Raw genomic sequence first — 23,020 nt, 5'->3', positions numbered from 1 at the left:
GTTTATTTTCAAAAACAACCAACCCTGCCTGTCTCAGCTTTCAGTTACTCTGCAAATAACAAGGTAAATGCCCCCCCTCCCCGCCTTGCCTTTTTCTGTGAGCTGCTTAGTAACAGAATGCAGGAGAAGCACAAGGTGCAGCGTTGAAAGTCCTCTGTTGCCCTAGGCTGATGTGACTGTGGCTTAGTCCTGAGCTTCAGGCAAGGTGTGCCCCTGCTCTGCAGGAGGCTGAGAGGCCTTAAGGAACTCTGGAGTCCCTCGCCCTCTTCAAAATTTGGCAACCACTACCGTCATTGCTATTTTCTCTATAGGTGGGTCTTTGGAACAACATGGTCAGAAGGAGTAAGACCAGAATAAGAGCCTGAACCTGTTCTGGCATGAGTTCATGATGCTATGAAACAAAATTACCATGAACAAGAGCTCAGTTACCTCCCAGCTCAGTTTGGTTCCTAAGCAAAAGATGGTCTCATGCCTGCTCTCTTTTTTTTTTTTCATGTGAGCCCATTAAATACAAGACCCTATGTTGGATGCTAAGGAAATAATAAAAAGAATAAGAAATGATCCCTATCTTCAAGGAGTTTATAATCTAGCGGGAGCTATAAACTTGTGAAAGATTGAGTGTCATGAGATAAACTGACAGCAATCCTTGGGGACACTGAATAGAGAGTGAATAACTCACCAGAGAATCTGAGAAGGCTTCGCAGAGGGGCTGGAATTTGAGCTGGGCCTTTCTTGATTGCCTCTTTCAAACTGTTAGGAAAATTAGGCAGTCTTACTGGAATCCTGAATTAAAGACTGAAGAACAAATCTGGGCTAAAGTCCATTATTTCTCAAGATCTAATAAAGAACACTGGCATCTGAGTCATAGAGCTGGGTTCTAGTCCAAGTTTTGCTATGAACTCAATCGGTGACCTTGAGCAAGACACGTAACAAACATCTCAGGATCATAATGTCTTTGTTTGTTAAAAGAGTAGTTTGGAAGAGGTAATCTCCACAGCCCTACCTACTTCTAAAATCCCTTTCTGTCTTTGTTCTTGATTAACACATCAAAAAAATGAAATGACAGATGAAAAGGAATGAGAGCAAGTTCAGTCCTGGTGAGGGCAGAATGGAACTAAGGTTATGGGCATCACCAACAAAAAAGCAGTTCCCAGTTGCCATGCCAGCATACATGGAGTGAAAGGGACGTGGACTTGGAAGGCTGGCTTATTTTTCAAGCAGGAAGGAAAAAAATTTAATGTATTTTTCCTTCTCTACTATCAGTGAACTTGTTCAGCACCCATGTCAGTGAACAAGATGGATGCTGGACCTTCCACTTCACTCAACAGTCCTTCTTGTCATGTTCAGGCTCTTATTCCCATTCCCCATAGTTTTTGAAAACTCGTCGCTTCTCTCAAACCTGAGTTCCCTCAACTCTGGAAAAATCTTCCCTGTCGTTCCATTAATATCATTCAGACTAAGGCATCAGTCACCTCAGTTGCCTCTTCTTCACCTACAAATTCATTGACATCGCACCCATTCTTCTCTTCAGATCTCTCTTAAAGGCCAGTCCTCCATCTGTGCTTTTGATTGCATCCTCACCTGAGCCCTGTGGGCCCTAGTTCTATTAATCAGGAACTTCTCTCACCTTTTATTACCTTTTCCCCTTCAACTATAACCAGGCCCAAGACTTTTTCACACAAAATAAAAGAAAAAGGAAAAAGAAAAAAAAATCTGTTTTGACCCTGCATCTCCTAAGATCCATTGTGTATCTGTCTTCCTGTTTACTATTTCAAACATAGAAATAATATATCTAATGTATAAAAGGTATAAAGAATAATTTAACGTATCCCATGACCCAGCTTATGAAATAGAAAATTACAGGGCTGGCCCCATGGCTGAGTGGTTAAGTTCATGTGCTCTGCTTTGGTGGCCTGGGGTTCACCGGTTCGGATCCTGGGCACAGACCTACACACTGCTCATCAGGCCATGCTGAGGCAGGCATCCCACACAGAAGAACTAGAAGGACCTACAACTAGGATATACAACTATGTACTGGGGCATGGGGGAGAAAAAAAAAAAGAGGAAGTTTGGCAATACTTGGTAGCTCAGGGCCAATCTTCCTCACCAAAAAAACAAACAAACAACTCAGCTCTTAAGAACCCAAATTGGGTTAGAGTTAAAAAAGAAATAGAACACTACTAATATCCTTGGAGCTTCCTGTTAACCCCTCCTTGGTAGTTTCCCTCCAGCCTCCCCCTGAGAAGTAACTATCATCCTAAATTGTGTGTTGAATAGTCACTGGCTTTTGTTTTACTATATACTATGTACTTTATCTCCAAACAACACATGCTTGCAAATTTTTAAACTTTATATGTACGTTGTCAAAACATGTGGATCTTTTCCTTGCCCTCCCCCCTAGTCAATAACCAGTAAACACCTTTGATAATAGATTTACTTATAGATAATTAAAAACACTTTCTAGGGGCCAGCCCCGTGGCCGAGTGGTTAAATTCGCACGCTCTGCCTTGGCGGCCCTAGGTTTTGCCGGCTTGGATCTTGGGCACGGATATGGCACCGCTCATCAGGCCACGCTGAGGCGGCGTCCCACATGCCACAACTAGAAGGACTCACAACTGAAAATACACAACTATGTACTGGGGGGCTTTGGGGAGAAAAAAGGAAAAATAAAATCTTAAAAAAAAACAAAAACACTTTCTAATATTGAAAATATTTGAAAAGTCATTAATTATTGAACTCAGTTACCACTTAAATGAGGTTTCCTTTTGATAGAAAGGAATTTTGGTGATTTTGTGTAATGTAAACACTGTCAAAATCAGTCAAGTTTCTTGAAAAAGCCTAGAAAGAGAACTGCTGTTTCCATTTAGTCCCCCCTCTTCACCACCACACTGAAACTGTATTCATACACGTCAGCAAATACCCTCCACACTCTTTCATCCAAGGGAAGTCTTGAAGATATTATCTTAATAGACCTCTCTTCTGTTCTTGATGCTACTCGGTAGTTGACACTGTCAACTAGTCAATTTATCTTTGAAATTATCTACTCCCTTTGGCTTTCATGATACTGTTCTCTCCTGGCTCTCTTCATCTTTCATAATCATCTTCCTCTCCTTTGTCCTCCTCTTTTGTCTGTCTCTTAAACACCAGCAGTCTTTGGTGCACTGTTCTTTTATGTATCTTCTTCTTGCAAGAACTTATACACACTCATAGTTTAATTACCACTTGCACACTGATGACTCCCATGACTTTATCTCTAGCCCTGACCTCTCTCCTAAGTTTCAGATTCATACCCAACAACCTAACTGACAGACATGCACATCAACGCATAGATGCTTTTTAGACACCTCAAAGTCAACATGTCCCAAACTGAATTCATCACTTCCTTCCCCACCAAATTGGCTTCCTTTCCGTATCCCAAACTCAGGTAATGGTTTATCATCCAGACGCTGTTAAAGCCAGAATCCTGGGAGTCATCCTAGACTCCTCTTCTTCCCTCAGTCTGCCCTGCAGTGTCCCAATTCCCCAAGAAACTCAAAAATTATGCTTATTTTGCTTCCTCATATTTTCTGGTGTACTCTCTTTCCTTTCTATTTCTACAACAGTTATCTCATTTTGGCTCTCATTGTCTTTTACCTGGACTACTGCAATGCCTCTAGTCCTCCTGTCCATAAATCCTTCCACTCTGTAGCCAGAGTCATCTACGTATAATGTAAATCTGTTACACCATTATAGAATTTAAAATACAGTCATGCTCTGCATAAAGTTTCAGTCAATGACAGAGTGCATATACGATGCTGGTTCTGTAAGATTAGTACCATATAGCCTAGGTGTGTAGTAGGCTATACCATCTAGGTTTGTGTAAGTACTATAAGGGAGGAAGAAATTTTCCTCTACCCTTCTAGGCTCTTCTGGCTGGTCTAAGAATTAAATTGACATGAGAAAGATTATTAGGAGAAAATCAAACAAAAGTTTATTAACATGTATATATGAGAGGAACCCAGGAAAACCGAGTAACTCACCAAAAGGGCCGAAGACCTCACCTTAAATACCATCATCAGCTAAAGACAGAAAAGATGTTGGGAAAGTGAAAAGACAACCCACCAACTGGGAGAAAATATTTGCAAGTCATATATCTGACAAGAGGTTAATTTCCAAAATATATAAAGAACTCATACAACTCACCAACAAAAAAATGAACAACCAGATAAAAAATGGGCAGAGGATATGGACAGACATTATTCCAAAGAAGATATACAGATGGCCAATAGGCACATGAAAAGATGTTCAACATCACTATTAGAAATAACAAGTGTTGGAGAGGATGTGGAGAAAAGGGAACCCTCATACACTGCTGGTGGGAATGCAAACTGGTGCAGCCACTATGGAAACTGATATGAAGATTTCTCAAAAAATTAAAAATAGAAATACCATATGATCCAACTATTCCACTATTATGTATTTATCCAAAGAACATGAAATCAATAATTCAAAAAGATATATGCACCCCTATGTTCATCACAGCATTATTTACAATAGCCAAGACATGGAAGGAATCTAAGTGCCCATCAACTGATGAATGGACAAAGAAGATGTGGTGTGTATATATATATATATATATATATATATATATATATATATGCACACACACAATGGAATACTAAGCCATAAAAGAAGACAAAATCATGCCATTTGTGACAACATGGATAGAGCTTGAGGGAATTATGCTAAGTGAAATAAATCAGAGAAAGCCAAATACCATATGATTTCACTCATATGTGGAAGATAAACACATAGATAAGGAGAACTGACTGGTGGTTACCAGAGGGGAAAGGGGTGAGGGGAGGGCAAAAGGGGTAAGGGGGCACATATGTATGGTGATGGATAAAAACCAGACTATTGGTGGTGAGCATGATGCAGTCTATACAGAAACTGAAATATAATAATGTACACCTGAAATCAACACTGTTATAAAGCAATATGACCTCAATAAAATAATTAAAGTACCAAAAAAAAAAAGATGTTGGGGGTGGGGAGAATCAGGGACTTCAAAGGGAACGAAGGCAATTCACAGGTAGGTGAAAAGGAGAAAATGTTTGGAAAACAAGTGTTTGGCCACACAGAAACAGAAGAACACAATGGGGAGCCCAACAAACAGGCTTTTCTAAATTCCTAGCTGTCTACCACCTAGTTCATGTTATGCTAAGGTGATAGCTCACTTCCTGAGACAGGTTTTTTAAAATCTGAATTCTTTTACACAATTAAGAGAGAGGTAACAAGAAAAACTTTCTCAGTCTTTTGTTTCTTAAAAATAATGAGCCTAAAACAATCCTCATGTTAAAGGGACACATTTTGGGGTGGCAAATTTGTTCTCCTTCCATACACTCTATCATGTTCACACAATGACGAAATCGCCTAATGACACGTTTCTCAGGACATATGCCCATCATTAAGCTATGCGTGACTGTATCTCAGTGACTAACCATCAGATGTAGTCCACGCCCCTTTGCATTGCATATATCCAGGACTTGGGTCTTTGTCTCTCCAGCCTCATCTCCCATTTCTCCCCACCAGAAACCTTGTAGTGTATACTTTGCTCATGCTATTCCCTTCACCTAGTATGTCCTTTGCATTTTTCTTCAGCTGGCTTAGCTTTACTCTGTTTTCAATAGGTGGGCCTCATCTCCTCTAGGCAGCCTTCTGTGAGCCGCCAGGTTTGGCTACATGCCCCATGTAGTACAATTAGTACATCATTGTGCTACCGTCGTACCTTATACATATCTTGATTTTTATCACTTAGACGTTATATTAAAATATTTACGTCTTACCAGATTATAGGCTCCTCAAGAGGAGAGACCTTATCTGCTTCATCTTAAACTTCCCATGGCTCAGCACAAAGCCTGATATATAACAATAGTTCTTGATCTGAACTGAACTGATGCAATTTAGCCTTGATCCTGAATCACCAGGAAACTGCCTCCTAAATCCAGTCATTAGTAAAGTTGCTTGTACCATTACTCTTTCATATAATTTTGAGAGCTAGATGAATCTTTAAAAGATCATCTCACTGGGCCTCTTAGACTGGTATATGGATAAGCCCCTCGTCCCAAAGGAATATCTGAAATCACAGGACCAACATGGTATATCATCCTGGAGTATCAATTTTACCTAAAGATTTTGGGGAAAAGGATTTTCATATTAAAACAGAGATGTATTTTGGGGTAGCACACATTTTTTAGCATTAAGAGAGACTTCAGTTTATGCCAGGCTGTTCTCAGGCAAGCCTCCATGTCCTTGGGAGAACAAGTTCTATCATGAGTGGTAGAGTTTGAGAAACACTAACGTACAGATCATTGTTTTACACTGAAGTTCTTGTTCTAGAGCCTTCCATATAAAAATAGCCACCCCAGTGAGACCAAAGCATAGGAACAATCTGAGGAACAGCCAGAAGAGAGAGCGGTTTTATTCTGGGCCTGGGTTAGGTTTTAAAAGTTTCTGCCTTTTAAAGGTGTCCTGCCTGATAGGCAGGAGAGGTCTTCTGAAATTAGTACATCACTGTGCTTTGCACAAAATATACTCGATGGTAGATGAAGGCAGCGGAGAGGAGGCAGAGCAACAACGTTAGAACAGAACAAAGAGAACGTTTGGGTCAAAGTGGGGGCTAGATCAAAGAGTGTAAGGAAGAGAAGGACAGTACAGGGGAGGTGGGGAACGTGAGGAAAGAGGCATCCAAACAGAACTGTGGTTAAAGATGGGACTAGATGTAGGGTGTTTGGTGATAACCTACCTAGATGTAACAAAATTATTACATCTTTGGTAAGATGGCATGGGGAGTTTTCACCTCTGGAAATTCTACCTGGAGTCCTGGTAGTTTGAGATCTTCCAAGTCTGTTTTCTTTTTTTGAAAAGATTTTATTTTATGTTTTTCCTTTTTCTCCCCAAAGCCCCCCAAATCTGTTTTCTTACAGTTGTTCCACACATCAAATGTGAGAATGAGGTAGCATTCACAACTGGAATGTTAACATCTGTCCAGAGCTCGCCTTTGCCACGTAAAGTTCACTGGGTTCATTTCTATCTTCCCAGTAGCTGAAGACAACAGTTTCCATTCTTGTGGGACTATGCAGCACACATCTAACTTTTCCAGGTCCCCATATGGATTTTTCTAATGTTTGCTCACTGTTTACTTACTGCCTTTTCAGCTGCTACCCAGTGGCCTGTCCCAAAGCCAATCATTGCCACACATTTGGGTTTTGTTATTTCAGTAACCCATTTCAACATGCCAATGTAAATATCAGTTGTACATTGCTGTTATTCAAACTACCTGAGAGTACTTCTGTATGGATTAAAGCTGTTCAAGGAAAAGGGGATATGATTGCCATCCACACTTGTGTATCTCCAGTACCTGCCAAGATGCCCGACATATGGTAATACCCAATTAATATTCTATGAATATTAAATGAGTGAACCGTTTATGGTTATAAACATTGAAATAAGCCTTGAGTAATGTTTGGAATCTGCATGATCCTATTAAACTCAGCAGGTTCCAAACTATAATCAGATTCACAAATGTTTTGTGAAATGAAAGTCAAAAGACACAAATAGTAGCTCTGAAAAAACAATTTTTTCTTCTAATATGCTTCACTGTTAACCTGTTTTAGGAAGAAAACAGACAGACTTGTGATCAAGTGTTTCCCAATAATTTTTCAAACCTCAAAAAAGGAAGAAACATTATTAACATGTTACCTCTGCCAATCCTGTTTTTTAAAAAAATAAAACTTCAAATAAATTATTGAGAAGGGGAAAAAAATCTCTGAAAAGAGAATGAGGTAGTATCATTCAAGAGGAAGTGACTTAAAATGATGCAACAGAAACAGAGGAAACAGCAAGAGGATAAATAGAAAGGCTAATTTAAAGTAGATAATGGAGTCAATTTAATTCAAGCAACATTCATCCAGTGCCTGTCATGTATCAAGCACTGTTCTGGATGATGGAGGAACAGAGATAAGAAGACTGGGCCCCTGCCTTCAAGGAGTTTGCAGTATTCTTTAAAGGTGCCCAAGAAGGAAAAGCCAACAGTAGAAAATCCAGTACCTAATGCCCAGGCTTTCTAAGAGGTCTTTGAAAGATAAACCAGAGATCTTTTCTGTAACACATATAATCTGGTCCCTTCACATGATCTACAACTTTCCAGCAAAAAAAAAGAGTGATGAATCTGCCCTGAGTTTTGATTATCACTTGTCAGGCTGCACAAAGGAAAAAAATGGTATGGATTTGGAGAGCAACCTTCAAAGGCAGAACTTCTCTCCCAAATTTTATAAGCAAGATATTTTCTAGAGATATTAGAAAGACATTTTCCCAATAAAATGTCTTAAAGAAAAACACTAGACTAATTATACTTTTCCCTCTTAATTAAATCTCCTTAATGACCTGTTAAGACAAACACTGGCATGATATGGAGCTTCTCCAAAGGCCCTAATTTATTCTGGATTAGTAAGTATTTCATTGTAGGTGGGTAATGAGTATTTTGCAAATAGTTATCCCAAAACAACTAGTTGTACATGTATTCAAAGACTTTCATTACCCTAGGATCTTGGAGCGTTTTATTTTTTATTAGAGAAGAACTCAGTCTCCATGGAAGCCTTTAGATTGTCTCCATGCTGAGGGTGGAAGAAGATGCACAGAGGAGCAGAAAGGTGCACAGAAGCATCGGGACTGCAAAGTGGGGCAGAATCAAGAACAAAATTCCGTTTTGAATGTGAGACTACCACTTACACACCTCAAAACAAGAACCTGCACTATTAAACAAATTACGTGAGAAATAAATCTAAGTTATGATTGGCCTTTTCTCAAACAGGAGTAAATGGCTAAAGATGGAGCCTTTCTGTTGAGAAACTGATTATACTAGAAAGCTGCTAGAGACATAATGATAAGCCAGCAAAAAACCTGCCCTGCCTAATCACCCTACAATGAAGCTCACCAGTCTACAAACTGCCTCACAGAGAGTGTTTTAATACACCATTCTTAAACATGGACATTTGAATAAAGCTTTCAACATGAAGGACAGAACCAAAAAACAACAGAAAATGGGACTTTTAAAATAAACACAGACATTGTAGGCAGTTGAAAACTTTTAAAATGTAGAAAAAAATGCGGAGTTAATATTCTTAGAGAAATATGAGAAGATACTGCTTCCATGAAATAAGAACAGCATGCTATTAAAAGAAAATGTTTGGAAGCCACCCTTGCCCCACTAAAAGCCCTTGGGACTTAAAAATATGATGGTAGAAATGTAAAAATTAAATAGAAGTGTTCGAAGATTTATTAGAACTAAAAGACAACAATCCAACATGAAAATATAACAGTTGTAAATATCTATGCATCCAACATAGGAGCATCTAAATATAGAAAGCAGTTATTGACAGACATAACAGGAGAAATAGACAGTAACACAATAATAGTAGGAGACTTTAACCTCCACTTACACCAATGGATAGATCGTCCAAACAGAAGATCAGTAAGGAAACACTGGCCTTAAATGACACATTAGACCAGATGGACTTAGTAGATATATATAGAACATTCCATGCAAAAACCACAGAATACACATTCTTTTCAAATGCACATGGAACATTCTCCAGGATTGGTCACATATTAGGCCACAAAACAAGTCTCAATAAATTTAAGATGATCGAAATAATACCATGCATCTTTTCTGACCACAAAGGTATGACACTAGAAATCAACTACAGGAAGAAAACCAGAAAAGCCACAAAAATGTGGAGATTAAACAAAATGCTACTGAACAACGATTGGCTCACTGAAGAAATCAAAGGAGAAATCAAAAAATTCCTGGAGACAAATGAAAATGAAAATACGACATGCCAAAATCCATGGGATACAGCAAAAGCAGTTCTACGAGGGAAGTTTATAGCAATTCAGGCCTGCCTCAACAAAGAAGCAAAATCCCAAATAAACAATCAAAAAGCACATCTAAAGGTAGTGGAAAAAGAAGAACAAACAAAGCCCAGAATCAGCAGAAAGAAGGAAATAATAAAAATCAGAGCAGAAATAAACAAAATAGAGACTAAAAAAACAATAGAAAAAGTTAATGAAACCAAGAGCTGGTTCTTTGAAAAGATAAGCAAAATTGACAAACCCTTAGCTAGACTCACCAAGAAAAAAAGAGACAAGGCTCAAATAAATAAAATCAGAAATGAAAGAGGAGAGATTACAATGGACAACTCAGAAATGCAAAAGATAAGAGAATACTATGAAAAGCTATATGCTAACAAATTGGATAATCTAGAAGAAATGGATAAATTCTTAGAAACATACAACCTTCCAAAACTGGACCAAAAAGAAAAGAGAATTTGAATAGACCAATCACCAGTAAGGAGATCGAAACAGCAATCAAAAACCTCCGAAAAAGTAAAAGTCCAGGACCAGATGGCTTCCCTGGTGAATTCTACCAAACATTCAAAGAAGACTTAATACCTATCCTTCTCAAACTCTTCCAAAAACTTGAAGAGGAGGAGAGGCTTCCTAACTCCTTCTACGAAGCCAACATTATCCTGATACCAAAACCAGACAAGGACAACATATAAAAAGAAAATTACAGGCCAATATCACTGATGAATGTTGGTGCAAAAATCCTCAACAAAATACTAGCAAATCGAATACAACAATACATTAAAAAGATCATTCATCATGATCAAGTGGGTTTCAATCCAGGGATGCAGGGATGTTTCAACATCTGCAATTCTATCAACGGGATACACCACATTAACAAAATGAAGAATAAAAATCACATGATCATCTCAATAGATTCAGAGAAAGCATTTGACAAGATATAGCATCCATTTATGATAAAAGCTCTAAATAAAATGGGTATAGAAGGAAATCTCAACATAATAAAGGCCATGTATGACAAACCCATAGCAAATGTCATTCTCAATGGAGGAAAACTGAAAGCTATCCCTCTAAGAACAGGAACCAGACAAGGATGCCCACTGTCACCACTCTTATTTAACATAGTATTGGAAAGTCCTCGCAAGAGCAGTCAGGCAAGAAAAAGAAATAAAAGAGATCCATATTGGAAAAGAAGAAGTGAAACTGTCACTCTTTGTAGACGACATGATTTTATATATAGAAAACCCTAAAGAGTCCACTAAAAAACTTTTAGAAACCATAAAGGAATACAGTCAAGTTGCAGGATACAAAATCAACATACAAAAATCAGTTGCATTTCTATACACTAACAACGAAGTAGCAGAAAGAGAAATTAAGAATACAATCCCATTTACAATTGCAAAAAAAAGAATAAAATACCTAGGAATAGACTTAATCAAAGAGGTGAAAGAAGATCTGTACACCAAAAACTATAAAACATTGTTGAAAGAAATCAAAGAAAACACAAAGAAATGGAAAGATATTCCGTGCTTTTGGATTGGAAAAATTAACATCATTAAAATGTCCATAATTCCTAAAGCAATCTATAGATTCAATGCAATCCCAATCAAAGTTCCAACAACATTTTTCACAGAAATAGAACAAAGAATCCTAAAATTTATATGGAACAACAAAAGACCCCGAATAGCCAAAGGATTCCTGAGAAAAAAGAACAAAGCTGGAGGTATCACACTTCCTGATTTCAAAATATACTACAAAGCCATCATAACCAAAACAGCATGGTAGCGGCACAAAATAGACACACAGATCAATGGAACAGAATCAAGAGCCCAGAAGTAAACCCACACATTTATGGACAGCTAATATTCGACAAGGGAGCCAGGAGCATACAATGGAGAAAGGAGTCTCTTCAATAAATGGTGTTGGGAAAACTGGACAACCACATGCAAAAGAATGAAAGTAGACCATTCCCTTACACCATGCACAAAAATCAACTCAAAATGGATTAAAGACTTGAATGGAAGACCCGAAACCATGAAACTTCTAGAAGAAAAGATAGGCAGTACGCTCTTTGACATCAGTCTTAGCAGCATATTTTCGAGTACCATGTCTGACTGGGCAAGGGAAACAAAAGAAAAAATGAACAAATGGGACTACATCAAACTAAAAAGCTTCTGCACAGCAAAGAAAACCATCAACAAAACGAGAAGACAACCTAACAATTGGGAGAAGATATTTGCAAACCACATATCACATAAGGGGTTAATATCCAAGATATACAAAGAACTCATACAGCTCAACAACAAAAAAAACCAACAACCCAATTAAAAAATGGGCAAAAGATCTGAACAGAGATTTCTCCAAAGAAGATATACGGATGGCCAACAGGCATATGAAGATGCTCAACATCATTAGCTATCAGGGAAATGCAAATCAAAACTTCAATGAGGTATCACCTTACTCCAGTCAGAACGGCTATAGTTAACAAGACAGGAAACAACAAATGTTGGAGAGGATGTTGAGAGAAGGGAACGCTTGTACACTGCTGGTGGGAGTGCAAACTGGTGCAGCCTCTATGGAAAGCAGTATGGAGTATTCTCAGAAAACTAAGAACAGATCTACCATATGATCCAGCTATTCCACTGCTGGGTGTTTATCCAAAGAACTTGAAAACGCAAAGGCATAAAGATACTTGCAGCCCTATGTTCACTGCAGCATTATACACAATAGCCAAGACATGGAAGCAACCTAGGTGCCCATCAAGGGATGATTGGATAAAGAAGATGTGGTATTTATACATAATGGACTACTACTGAGCCATAAGAAATGATGAAATCCGGCCATTTGTGACAACATGGATGGACCTTGAGGATATTATGCTGAATGAAATTAGTCAGAGGGAGAAAGTCAAATACCATATGTAGAATACCATAAGTAGAATAAGTCAAATACCATAAGTAGAAGATAAAAACAATGACAAACAAACACATAGCAATGGAGATTGGATTGGTGGTTACCACAGGGGAAGGGAGGAGGGGGAGGGCAAAAGGGGTGATTAGGCTCACATGTGACGCGATGGACTATAATTAGTTTTTGGGTGGTGAACATGATGTAATCCACACAAAATCTGAAATTTATTACGATGTACATCATGAAAGCTATATAATGTTATAATCCAATGTTACTGCAATTAAAAAAATTAAAAAGAAAAAACTAAAAGACAAGCTATTTTTTAAAATAGGAGAAAAGATAAGCAAATTAGAGGATGGATCCAAGAGATCCCACACCTAAGTAATCAATGTAAGTTTCAGAAAGAACAGAGAAAACAGAGGAAATTATATAACAGAATAAAACCACCCAGAACTGAAGAATATGATTTTTAGATTGAAAAGGCCGTTAAAATACCTAGAAGAATGACTGAAAAAGCCCCAATATCAACTAACAATATCATGAAATATCAGAACATGAGGAATAAAGAAAACCCTACAAAACTCCAGGGACGAAAACAAAATACTAGGGATCAGAAATCAGAATGACATCAACTTCTCATCAGCACTATCAGAAGGGAGAAGAAAATGGAGGGACACTTTCAAAATTCTGAGAGAAAATTATTTCCAATGAATATCCTATACCCAGCCAAACCATCAATTAAGTATGAATGAAGAAAAACATCTTAAATGTGCAAGGTCTCAAAAAGCAACCAGGTCTGTGGGACCTGGATCTTTTATAATTTGGGGAACACTCTTTAAGAAAAAGTCATGAAATTACAAATAAAATTGGGTGTGAAAATGAATGTTCATTTAGAGTGAGAAAAGAAATCACAACAAACTGGAGCCATGGAGGTTCAGGGCTCCTTCTTTTAAAATCTTTTTAGAAAATTTACCAAAATGCTTCCTGATGTCAACCTGGCCGCTCTCTGCTCAACCACTTGCAGCAATCTGCAGCCCTTACTGGGGCCTCCTGAGCTTCATCAGCTCCGGGATAGATGTGCCTATGCTTCCACACACCCTTTCTCAGGAAGCTATGCTCCAGCAAAACCAAGAAATGAGAAGGCACCGAATCCAAGAAACAGGAGTCCAGGACAATTCCAAGGGTGGTAGCGAGGGAGTTCTCAGTCTAATAAGGGGCTCAGAGAATAACCACTCCCAGAGGATGGAGGGCGGAACAGAGATGTTTCCCAGGAAAAGTGAAAACAAAACTCTCTACTTACTTGATGTTTAACTCTATTGAGAGAAATTTTACCATCTAGTCAAAATTTGAGCAAGAATTGGTAGAGTACTCAAAAAACTAAGCAATTGAAGAAGACGTAACGCTAACTCTAGGGGACAGAAAAAGGTTGTACAAGAAAGGAAGTGTAAAAATCATGGTATATCACGTGGCTCAGTTGCGAATATTTTTTTACATAGTCATAATAATGTAAACACTAAACATCACTATATCAAAAAATTAGGATATAACTATATCGGGACTTTGCAAGAAAGGGAAGTAAATGTGAGATAGAATAATGGGGGGAAGAGAGCTAACTTCTCATCCTCCAAGGCAGGATGTCGCTAGATATTATTTAGAACTAGAGTAAGAAAAAGAGATAGCCAGTATTAGCATGTTATTTGGGAATATGGTGGCGAATATGAGAAAGACATAGTCAAAAGCGCTGAAGGTCATTCCCTCAAGGGAGGACGTTCAGTATAGACTCAGTAAAAACCTTGAAGAACTTACGACTTCTATGCATTTATTTGTTGACCACAACAGAAAATTAAAGAAGAAAGTAATAGCTTCAATAGGAGCGAGACAGAAAGCTACTGGAAACAAAATGAAGGTGCCTCTGCTAAACTACCCCAAATTCAGTGTTTTTCAAGTTGTCCTGCAACCACCTGCATTTAAATTACCTGGAGTGCTAGTTTATCATTCAGATTTATAGACCCATCTGAGACCTAAACAATAAGCATTTCTTGGGGTGAGCCTTGGAATCTACAATTTAAAAAGGTTCCCCTAGACCCACTGCATTATCTATTGCTAAAGTAACCCAAAGAACAAAAAAATAATAAAATGAAAAACAACTTTTGTAGAAACAAAGAGTCAATGACCCATAAAACACACCATGGCAGACACTGCCGGTTGCTTACTCAATATCCATTCTCCCTTTCTTCCTTATTAACAGAATCCCTATTTTGTTGTACTGGCAATATGTCCTACCAAAACACTGGATTTTCTCAGGCTCCCTTACAGTTAGGAGTAGCTATGTGACATAGTTCTTATATGAATGAGATATAAGAAGTCTACTGGGGAGAGCCTTCAGGAAAGATCTAATTATTATTAAAAAAAAAAAAAAAGGAGAGACTCCATTGGTACATGCCTGGCCCTTCTCTCTAGTAAGCACAGAAGAGGTGCCTAGCTTTCAGTGAGGACGAAAGCAGCCCACTGAGGAGGGTGGTGCAGGAGCAGGAGACAGATGGAGCCTACCCCAGCCCTGGACTTCTCACCTCCAGACATCTGGTTGTCTCAGAAAAATTCCTTACTATTAAGCCACTGTAGTAGGGTTTTCTGTTACTTGTAGCTGAAGGAAGTCCTAAAGACATCTCGTACTTGTCACATGTGTATTTGATATATATTGAACACCTTTATCGAGTGCTTACTACAGGCGGGCACTGTGCTACGAATAACACAATGGGCCAAATAAGGCTCTTTCTCTCATGGAATGTGGATACAGTCAGAGTAGAAGAATCTACAGGTATTTGACTCCAGGATTCGGGGAGGCTAAGGTTTGCTGTCACAGATCCCAAGGCAAGAGAGTAAATCAAACTAAACCACTTGATTTATGTGTCTAGGAAATCCTCAGGGGACCAAGTGCCAGAAAGAGCAACAGTGGGAACGCTGGGAGACTTAGGTTTTAGCTGTAATTCCGCAGCAAAGTAGGCTTGGGGAAGCAACATGGGGTACTTGCTTAATTTTTCCTGAATCCATTTTCTTCTTTAAAAAACAAGACGATTGAGCTTAATAATCTTTAAGGCTATCCTCAGCCCTAAAATATTTCTGTGATTACACTGAACACAGATGGGCATGAAATATACCAAATAGGAATGTTTCTAAATTTAGATTCTAAGAGTTCAAGTCAGAGAATATATTAAATGAATGTTCAGGAAAAACAAGTCACAAACAACTCCCCACCCCAAAATTAAACAAACAACCTGTGGAGTGAGCTGTGCTGTTATGGAAGAAGTTCTGCTTTGAGTCCTGGCCCTGCCACAAAATAGCTGGGTGACCGAGGCCAGATCCTCAGTCCCTCTCTCAGTTTCAGCTTCCTTGTTTATGAGTTTATGAATAGGCTATTACTCTTACCTCACAGTGCTGCTCATGGAAATCGCCTTGTACTCTGTAAAGCCCCATTATGATCTGATACCAGCAAGATAGTGATCAATGGCTTATAATATCTAAATCCGGTGAGGGAAATACAGGAGTGTGCTCTGATATCTTCAGTTTCATTCCTCATCACATAAGGCTGCTAGATCTTTGGAGTTTCCATCTCCCTCCCATAGTGTACCTTGTGACCCATTTTATTTTTACACAAGAGAACAAACAAGAAAAACAAAAACAGCTAAAATTCAAATCATCTCTGTGTATTTGTAGCCCCAGTAAAGGTTTGTGGGAGAGAGCCAGCTGGTTAAAAGGGAAGCTGAGTTCAAATGAAGTGTAGAGATGATGCCCTTACCTTTGGCCTCTAATTGTTGATATTCAGTGTTGTATAGAACTGTGAGTAATCTAGTTTTTTATCTATGACCTGGCTATAGAACCAAATATGGATCTGAAATCTGTCTACATAGGCAGCTATTAGTTGAAAACACAGACTGACTTCCATTCTTTTACCCACAATTATAAAACGTTTTGCGATAACAGGCACTTTGGCTATGGGAGTGGCTCCACATACAATAAAACTGTCCTTATCCATTTTCAACAAGCAGATGCATTCGAGGAAAAGAGATAATCTTTTCATTACAACCAATGCAGGTAACATCTGTACTTTGACCAATTAGGCATGACAGCCGATGTGAACTTGAGGGTGGGAGTGAGACAAGAAAGCAGAAGTCTTTCTCTTTACCCCTTTTCTACTCCAGTCGTTGCCAAATCCTGACCATCTCAAAGTGCCATTTGCTAAGATTAGGCAAGAGACATAACCAAGGACATATTGGAGAAGACCCCAAATAGAATAACTGGTGGCAAATGTGAAATTCAATAGCTTCAGCTAGGCCATTACAACCAGCACCCATCAGAAGGGCAAGGGAGGAATGCATAGAAGAGAAGGAAAAATGTGCAATATGAGAGAAATAGTTCACTGCTTCCACCTCAAATGGAAGAAGTGAGGGGAAATCAAGGCGCTTTAAAAAGGAAATCGAAGGAAAAAAAAAAAACGGAAATTGAATGCTTGGCTCCACAATACCAGAACAAATAATACACAACCAGAAATAATGCCTTGGTCTCTGCTTATGTCAGGCACCCTCCCCTTGTAAAACTAAAGGATCGTAGTCAATACATCCTTCATATCAATTCCATATCTCTTCCAGAAAATCTAAGAACAGAGGGTAACTACATCATTATTAAGCCATTGAACTCTGTCATGAAGAACTAAGTCTGAAGAGCCATCGCCCCCATACCGCAGTGTATTATGATTCTACCCTACCGTGTCTAACATGGTGCAAAACCCTGATTACAGTGAATCAAGGTTGCACATGTGGTTGAAAACAGTACGTGTTTCCTATGAAAAATAAGCCATACTACCCATTAAAGCGAATGTAAAAGTACAAGTAAAATTCTTATGCCACTTTATGAGCCAAACAGCCCGGTGGGTGGGGCGATGGGGCAAACGGCCTGCAATGAGGTGGAAAATGGCAGACACCGAGGGGAAACGCGGAAGAGACGGAAGGCAGCGGTCACTTCTGTGACTATTAGAAGAGTGTCTGGCTAAAATTTTTAAATGATCTATTTCATAAAGCCGTCAGTTTCCCTTCTTGAAACGCAAGTCTTTTTTACATCTAGGGCTAGATCCTATCTCCAGAGGTCATCCTTCTGGACCCAGACAGGGTCACCTAAAACTGTTTTTCAGGTCCAACGTAAACCTCCCCAACCACTGCTAATCTTACCCCTTTGCTCCTGAGATCCATTTCTACCCACTAGCCTATTAGCGGAAGCTAAATAATAGTTCAGGGGACTTTATCAATCAATCGCCTCTTATTATTAGAGTCCAGGCTTCCTGCCCAAAGGAAAGCATCCGGTCCGTGTATTCGGGGATTGGCGCTAACCGGGACAGACAGCAGGGGTGTGAGTGCCCACGGCTATGTGGCGCGGACTGAAAACAGCTCTGGGTCTCTGGGCCAGAAAGGAGCCATCACCTGCAGGGTGTCCTGGGATCCTGGGGGCGCAATGGAAGGCAGGGGCTTCACTCTTCGAAGCTCCTCTCACCGGGCAACACAGTCGACCTGCCTGGATGCGGACGCAGCAGTATTCACTCCGGGGCCGCCGGCGGTCGGACGGAGGGGCGAGGCGCGGTAGGAGCCGCGAGGTGCGCCCGCCCCCTGGCCCGCAGGGTGTTCCCGGGTCAGCTTCCCCAACCGCCGGCCCTCCCCCGCCAACCCCTCCCCGAGCTCTCCCACGCGGCCTGACCCCCCTCTCTGGCCGAGCCCCCTCCCCGCCCGAGTTCCACCCCCCGGCCCAGCCCCCTCCGCATCCCAGCGACCTGCTTACAGCCCACGTCTCGCCTGCGCCGAGCACCTCCGAGCCGTCCGCCGCCCGCCCTGCGCGCCGAGTGCCGCCGCCGCCAGCAGGTGCGAACGCCCCGCCCGGCCCTCCCCGCCCCTGACCGCCCCTCCCCTGCCTTGCCCGAGTGCTGGGCCTCCCGTCTCAATGCCCGCACTGCCCTCCACGCCCCTGACCTTTCCTCCCTGACCTGGCCCGGGGCACTCCTTAAGGTGTGTGCTCCAACAGGGGCCATTCCGGGCACCCAAGGTGGACTCCGACCAATCATGACCTCCTATGATGCAGAGCAATTACAGAGCCTGGGAGGCGGCGAGGATGAGGACTCAGAGCAGAGGCCGTCACAAGGAACACTGGTTATCAAGCCAAGCAATCACGGTGAACACACCGGAGAACTAGTCATGGATTAGCCTCCAGCAAAGGAAGGCCCTGGTGTCATATCCTGGACCAGGATCCAGTTTTCTAGTTTAAAGTTGGTATCACATGGATTCACTCATTCATGGATTCATTCATTCATTCACTCATTCATTCCATTCATTCATTCAAATCTACCACATGCTAAGTAGGCACAGTTCTAGGTGCTGGAAATAGAGCTGCGAAGGAGACAAAATCCCTGCCTTGAAGGAGCTGGCTTCTCCTAAGGAGCACATGATTATCTTTGTAGGTGTCGTGTGGTTTCAATACCCTCCTTTGTTAAGTGAAGGGGTTGGCCTAGTCGAATAGTTGCCCACCCTCTCTGCTGCTCATAATCGCCGTGGAAGTTAAAAGAATCAAGAGCTGAGGCTCCATCTCGGACCTCCTGGTCAGAATCTGGGGGAGGAGTGCTGGCAGAGGTACCTGCTAGAAGCTTCTCAGGGGACAGAGGAAGTGAGGGTTGAGAACCTGCCTGTAGATCTCTAAGATCCTTCTAGCTTATTCCGCTGTGGAGGGTCCTGGAAACCAAGCAAGCCTTCGTGGAAGAGAGGCTGTATTTAGGTTTTAAAGAAAGGCCAAGGATATACACTAGCAGGGTGGAACGGAATGGAATCCCAAGTGCAGCTTCTTTTGATCAATTAGTTTTTCTTTGCTATAAAGTCAAAGGAAGGCACTTTTGAGGATAAGGCATAGACTTGCGCACATCTTTCCTCTATAAAAGAGGGACTGAGGCCCGGTGGAAGGAGATAATGGCGGAGAGGCACTGCTAGCAGTTAAGACGCTAATTGAACCACGCGCATGCGCTTCAGATGGTCGATGCGTGGGAGACAGGAGCTGGGAGAGCCCTTCGATAATTTCCCATCAACTTGGGAATTTATCTAACCACCAGGCCTCATTCTGTCGCTGGCTCACACCCATTATTTTGAAATGGATGATAAGGCGAGTCCCGGATGCCTAATACCCTGGGAAATGCCGTTTCCTGTCGCCAGAACCCTGCTGTGGTCATGATGTTTTCTTTTTCTCTAAGGCTATGATGATGAAACGGATGTGTGACCTCTTAGTTGTAGTCACTGGTGGGCGGAGACGCTTCTTAACATCAAAAAATCAGCACTAAGAAAATGATCTCTGCCTCAAATTATAATATCCAAGTGCCGGGACAAACTGGTTTTTACAAAATGTTTGACCATCTTTAACTTGATCTCTGTATAAATCAAATAGCTTAAATCAGTTAACAAAAGATAAACTACTAAAATCAAGAACTATAAATTAATACAAGAATAGCTAACAATTATTGTAAAGTTATTTTAATATAACAGTGGAACAGATTAGCATCTAGAAACAGATCCAATTACATGTGGGCCTTAATAAACACAAGAATGGCATTTTAATTCAATGGGAAATGGTTTATTTTATAAATATTGCTGACATTATTGACTGTTCTTTTGGAAGGTCTTATCACAGAGTTGCTTATTATCCAATCTCCCCTTGGACATCCTGGTTCTGAGTGGACACCTGGCCACCCCAATGAGTACTATTTTTCCTAGCCTCCTTTTTAGCTAGGATGGATTGTGTGACTAAGTTCAGGACAACAGGCTATGAGTGGAGGCGGTGCAGGCAACTTCTGGGTGGAGTCCTGAAAGGACCAGGATGCGCCCATCTTCTCCCCTGCCCTTCTCCTGCTGACAGGAACGTGGACATGGCAGTGAGCCATCTTGGATCAGGAAAATGAACGGTGGAGCAAGAGCATAAAAGGAGGCTGGATTCTTGGATGATCTCACACAGTGCCCATCTTCAGACTATGAGAGAGAAATAAATTATATCCTGTATAAGTCACAGCTATTGGAGGTTTTTGTCACGTGCAACCAAATCCATAACCCAACTAATGCAGAACATCTTCCCTCCTGCTTTACACCATGAACAGACAAAAATTGAAGATGGATCAAGAAAGATCTAAATGTACCATTTACTTTTCACAATAATCACAGTTTGGAGACTCCATTGTTCAGAACTAATCTATCGTAAGAACCTTAAAGATTCTGACTGCAGCATTATTATGACAACAAATGTTTGTCAATACAGGAGTAGATAAATGTAGTCTTGCATGCTCTTTCTATGATTTATTGTGCAGTTATTAAGAAGGATGAATTAGATTTACATTTATTGACCAGGAAAATAGTCATGATGTATTGTTAAAGTTAAACAGTTTGAGGCGTGGTGAGGAATTTTTCCTTTTCTTGTTTTTTTTTTGTGTGTGTGGTAAAACATACATAACATAAAAATAACCATTTAAACCATTTTTGTTTTTTAAAGATTGACACCTGGGCTAACAACTGTTGCCAAGCTACTTCTTTTTTTTTTCCTGCTTTTTCTGCTCCCCCCCCCCCCCCCATATAGTTGTATATTTTCAGTTGTGGGTCCTTCTAGTTGTGGCATGTGGGATGCCGCCTCAGCATGGCTTTGTGAACGGTGCCATGTCCGCGTCCAGGATCCGAACTAACGAAACCCTGGGAGGCTGAAGCGGAGTGTGCGAACTTAACCACTCAGCAACGGGGCCAGCCCCCTAAACCATTTTTAATTGTATACTACAGTGCCTTTAAGCACATTCATATTGTTGTGCAACCATCACCACTATTTATCACCAGAGCTTTTTTGTCATCCTGTACTGAAACTCTGTACCCAGTAAGCAGTAACTGCCCATTCCTTGCCCCCCCGGCCCCTGGTAACCAGGGGTAAGCACTGTTCTACATTCTGTCTCTATGAATTTGACTACTCAAGGCATCTCATTTAAGGGCAATCATACAGTATTTGTTCTTTTGGGTCTGGCTTATTTCATTTGGCATAATGTCTTCAAGGTTCATCCATGTTGTAGCATGTGTCAGAATTTCCTTCCTTTTTAAGGTTGAATAAGATTCCATTGTCTGGTTATGCTACATTTTGTTTGTCTATTCATCTGTTGATGGACATTGGGGTTGTTTCTACATTTGGCTATTGTGAACGATGCTGCCACGAACCTTGGTGTACAAATATCTGTTCGGGTTCCTGCTTTTAATTCTCTGGTGTATATACCCAGAAGTGGAATTGCTGCATGAAAAGGTAATTCTATGTTTAACCTTTTGAGGAACCGTCATACTATTTTCCGCAGCAGCTGCAGCATTATGCATTCCCACCAGCATTGCGCAAGGATTCCAGTTTTTTGATAATAGCCATCCTAATGGGTGTGTAGTATCTCACTGTGGTTTTGATTTTCATCTCCCTAATGATTAGTGCTGTCAAGCATTTTTGCAGGTGCTTATTGGCCAATTACATATCTTCTCTGGAGAAATGTCTATTAAGTGCTTTCCCATTTTTTGAATTATGTATTTGGTTTCTTGTTGTTGAGTCTTAGGAGTTCTCTACATATTCTGGGTATATGTCTTATCAGATATTTGATTTGAAAATATTTTCTCACATTCTATGAGTTGCCTTTTTACTCTGTTAATTGTGTCCTTTGATGCAAAAAAGTTTTAATGTTGATAAAGTCCAATTTGCTATTTTTGCTTTTGTTGCCAGTGCTCTTGATGTCATATCCAAGAAATCATTGCCAAATGCAATGTCATGAAGATTACCCCTTCTTCTTCTAAGAGTTTTATAGTTTCAGCTCTTATGTTTAGATCCTTTTATCCATTGTGAGCTAATTTTTGTATGTAGTATGAGGTAAGGATCCACTTGATTCTTTTGCATGTGGCTATCCAGTTTTCCCAGCATTATTTGTTGAGAAGACTGTCCTTTCTCTATTGAATGGTCTTGGCACCTTTGTCAAAAATCAGTTGACTGTACATGCAAGGGTTTATTTCTGGAATCTCTCCTCTATTATGTTGGTCTATATGTCTGTCTTTATGCCAGTACCACACCATTTTGATTATTGTAGCTTTGTAGTAAATTTTGAAATCAGAAAGTATGAGTCTTCCAAATTTGTTTT

General features: G+C 40.3%; 1 protein-coding gene across 8 annotated transcripts in view; it reads right to left on the bottom strand.

Annotated features, from left to right (window-relative positions):
• TMEM45B (transmembrane protein 45B) overlaps positions 1 to 18,745 on the bottom strand; it is a 33,684-nt gene extending 14,939 nt beyond the window's left edge. Inside the window, exons 1-3 of one of the 8 annotated variants that reach the window (XM_046685054.1) lie at positions 18,640 to 18,733; positions 18,288 to 18,378; positions 680 to 750 (exon numbers count right to left, since the gene is read on the bottom strand). The gene's annotated coding sequence lies outside the window, so the exon portion shown is untranslated. Of the gene's footprint in view, positions 1 to 679; positions 751 to 18,287; positions 18,471 to 18,631 lie in introns of all 8 variants that reach the window. The other 7 variants (XM_046685052.1, XM_046685051.1, XM_046685048.1 and 4 more) reach the window with 7 other exon arrangements.
• Between the last annotated feature and the right edge of the window lie 4,275 nt (positions 18,746 to 23,020).

This window comes from Equus quagga, chromosome 14 (genome assembly GCF_021613505.1).
Source record: "Equus quagga isolate Etosha38 chromosome 14, UCLA_HA_Equagga_1.0, whole genome shotgun sequence".
NCBI classification, from domain to species: domain Eukaryota; kingdom Metazoa; phylum Chordata; class Mammalia; order Perissodactyla; family Equidae; genus Equus; species Equus quagga.
Note: the sequence above shows the minus strand (reverse complement) of the source record. Positions and strands in the feature narration are given on the sequence as shown.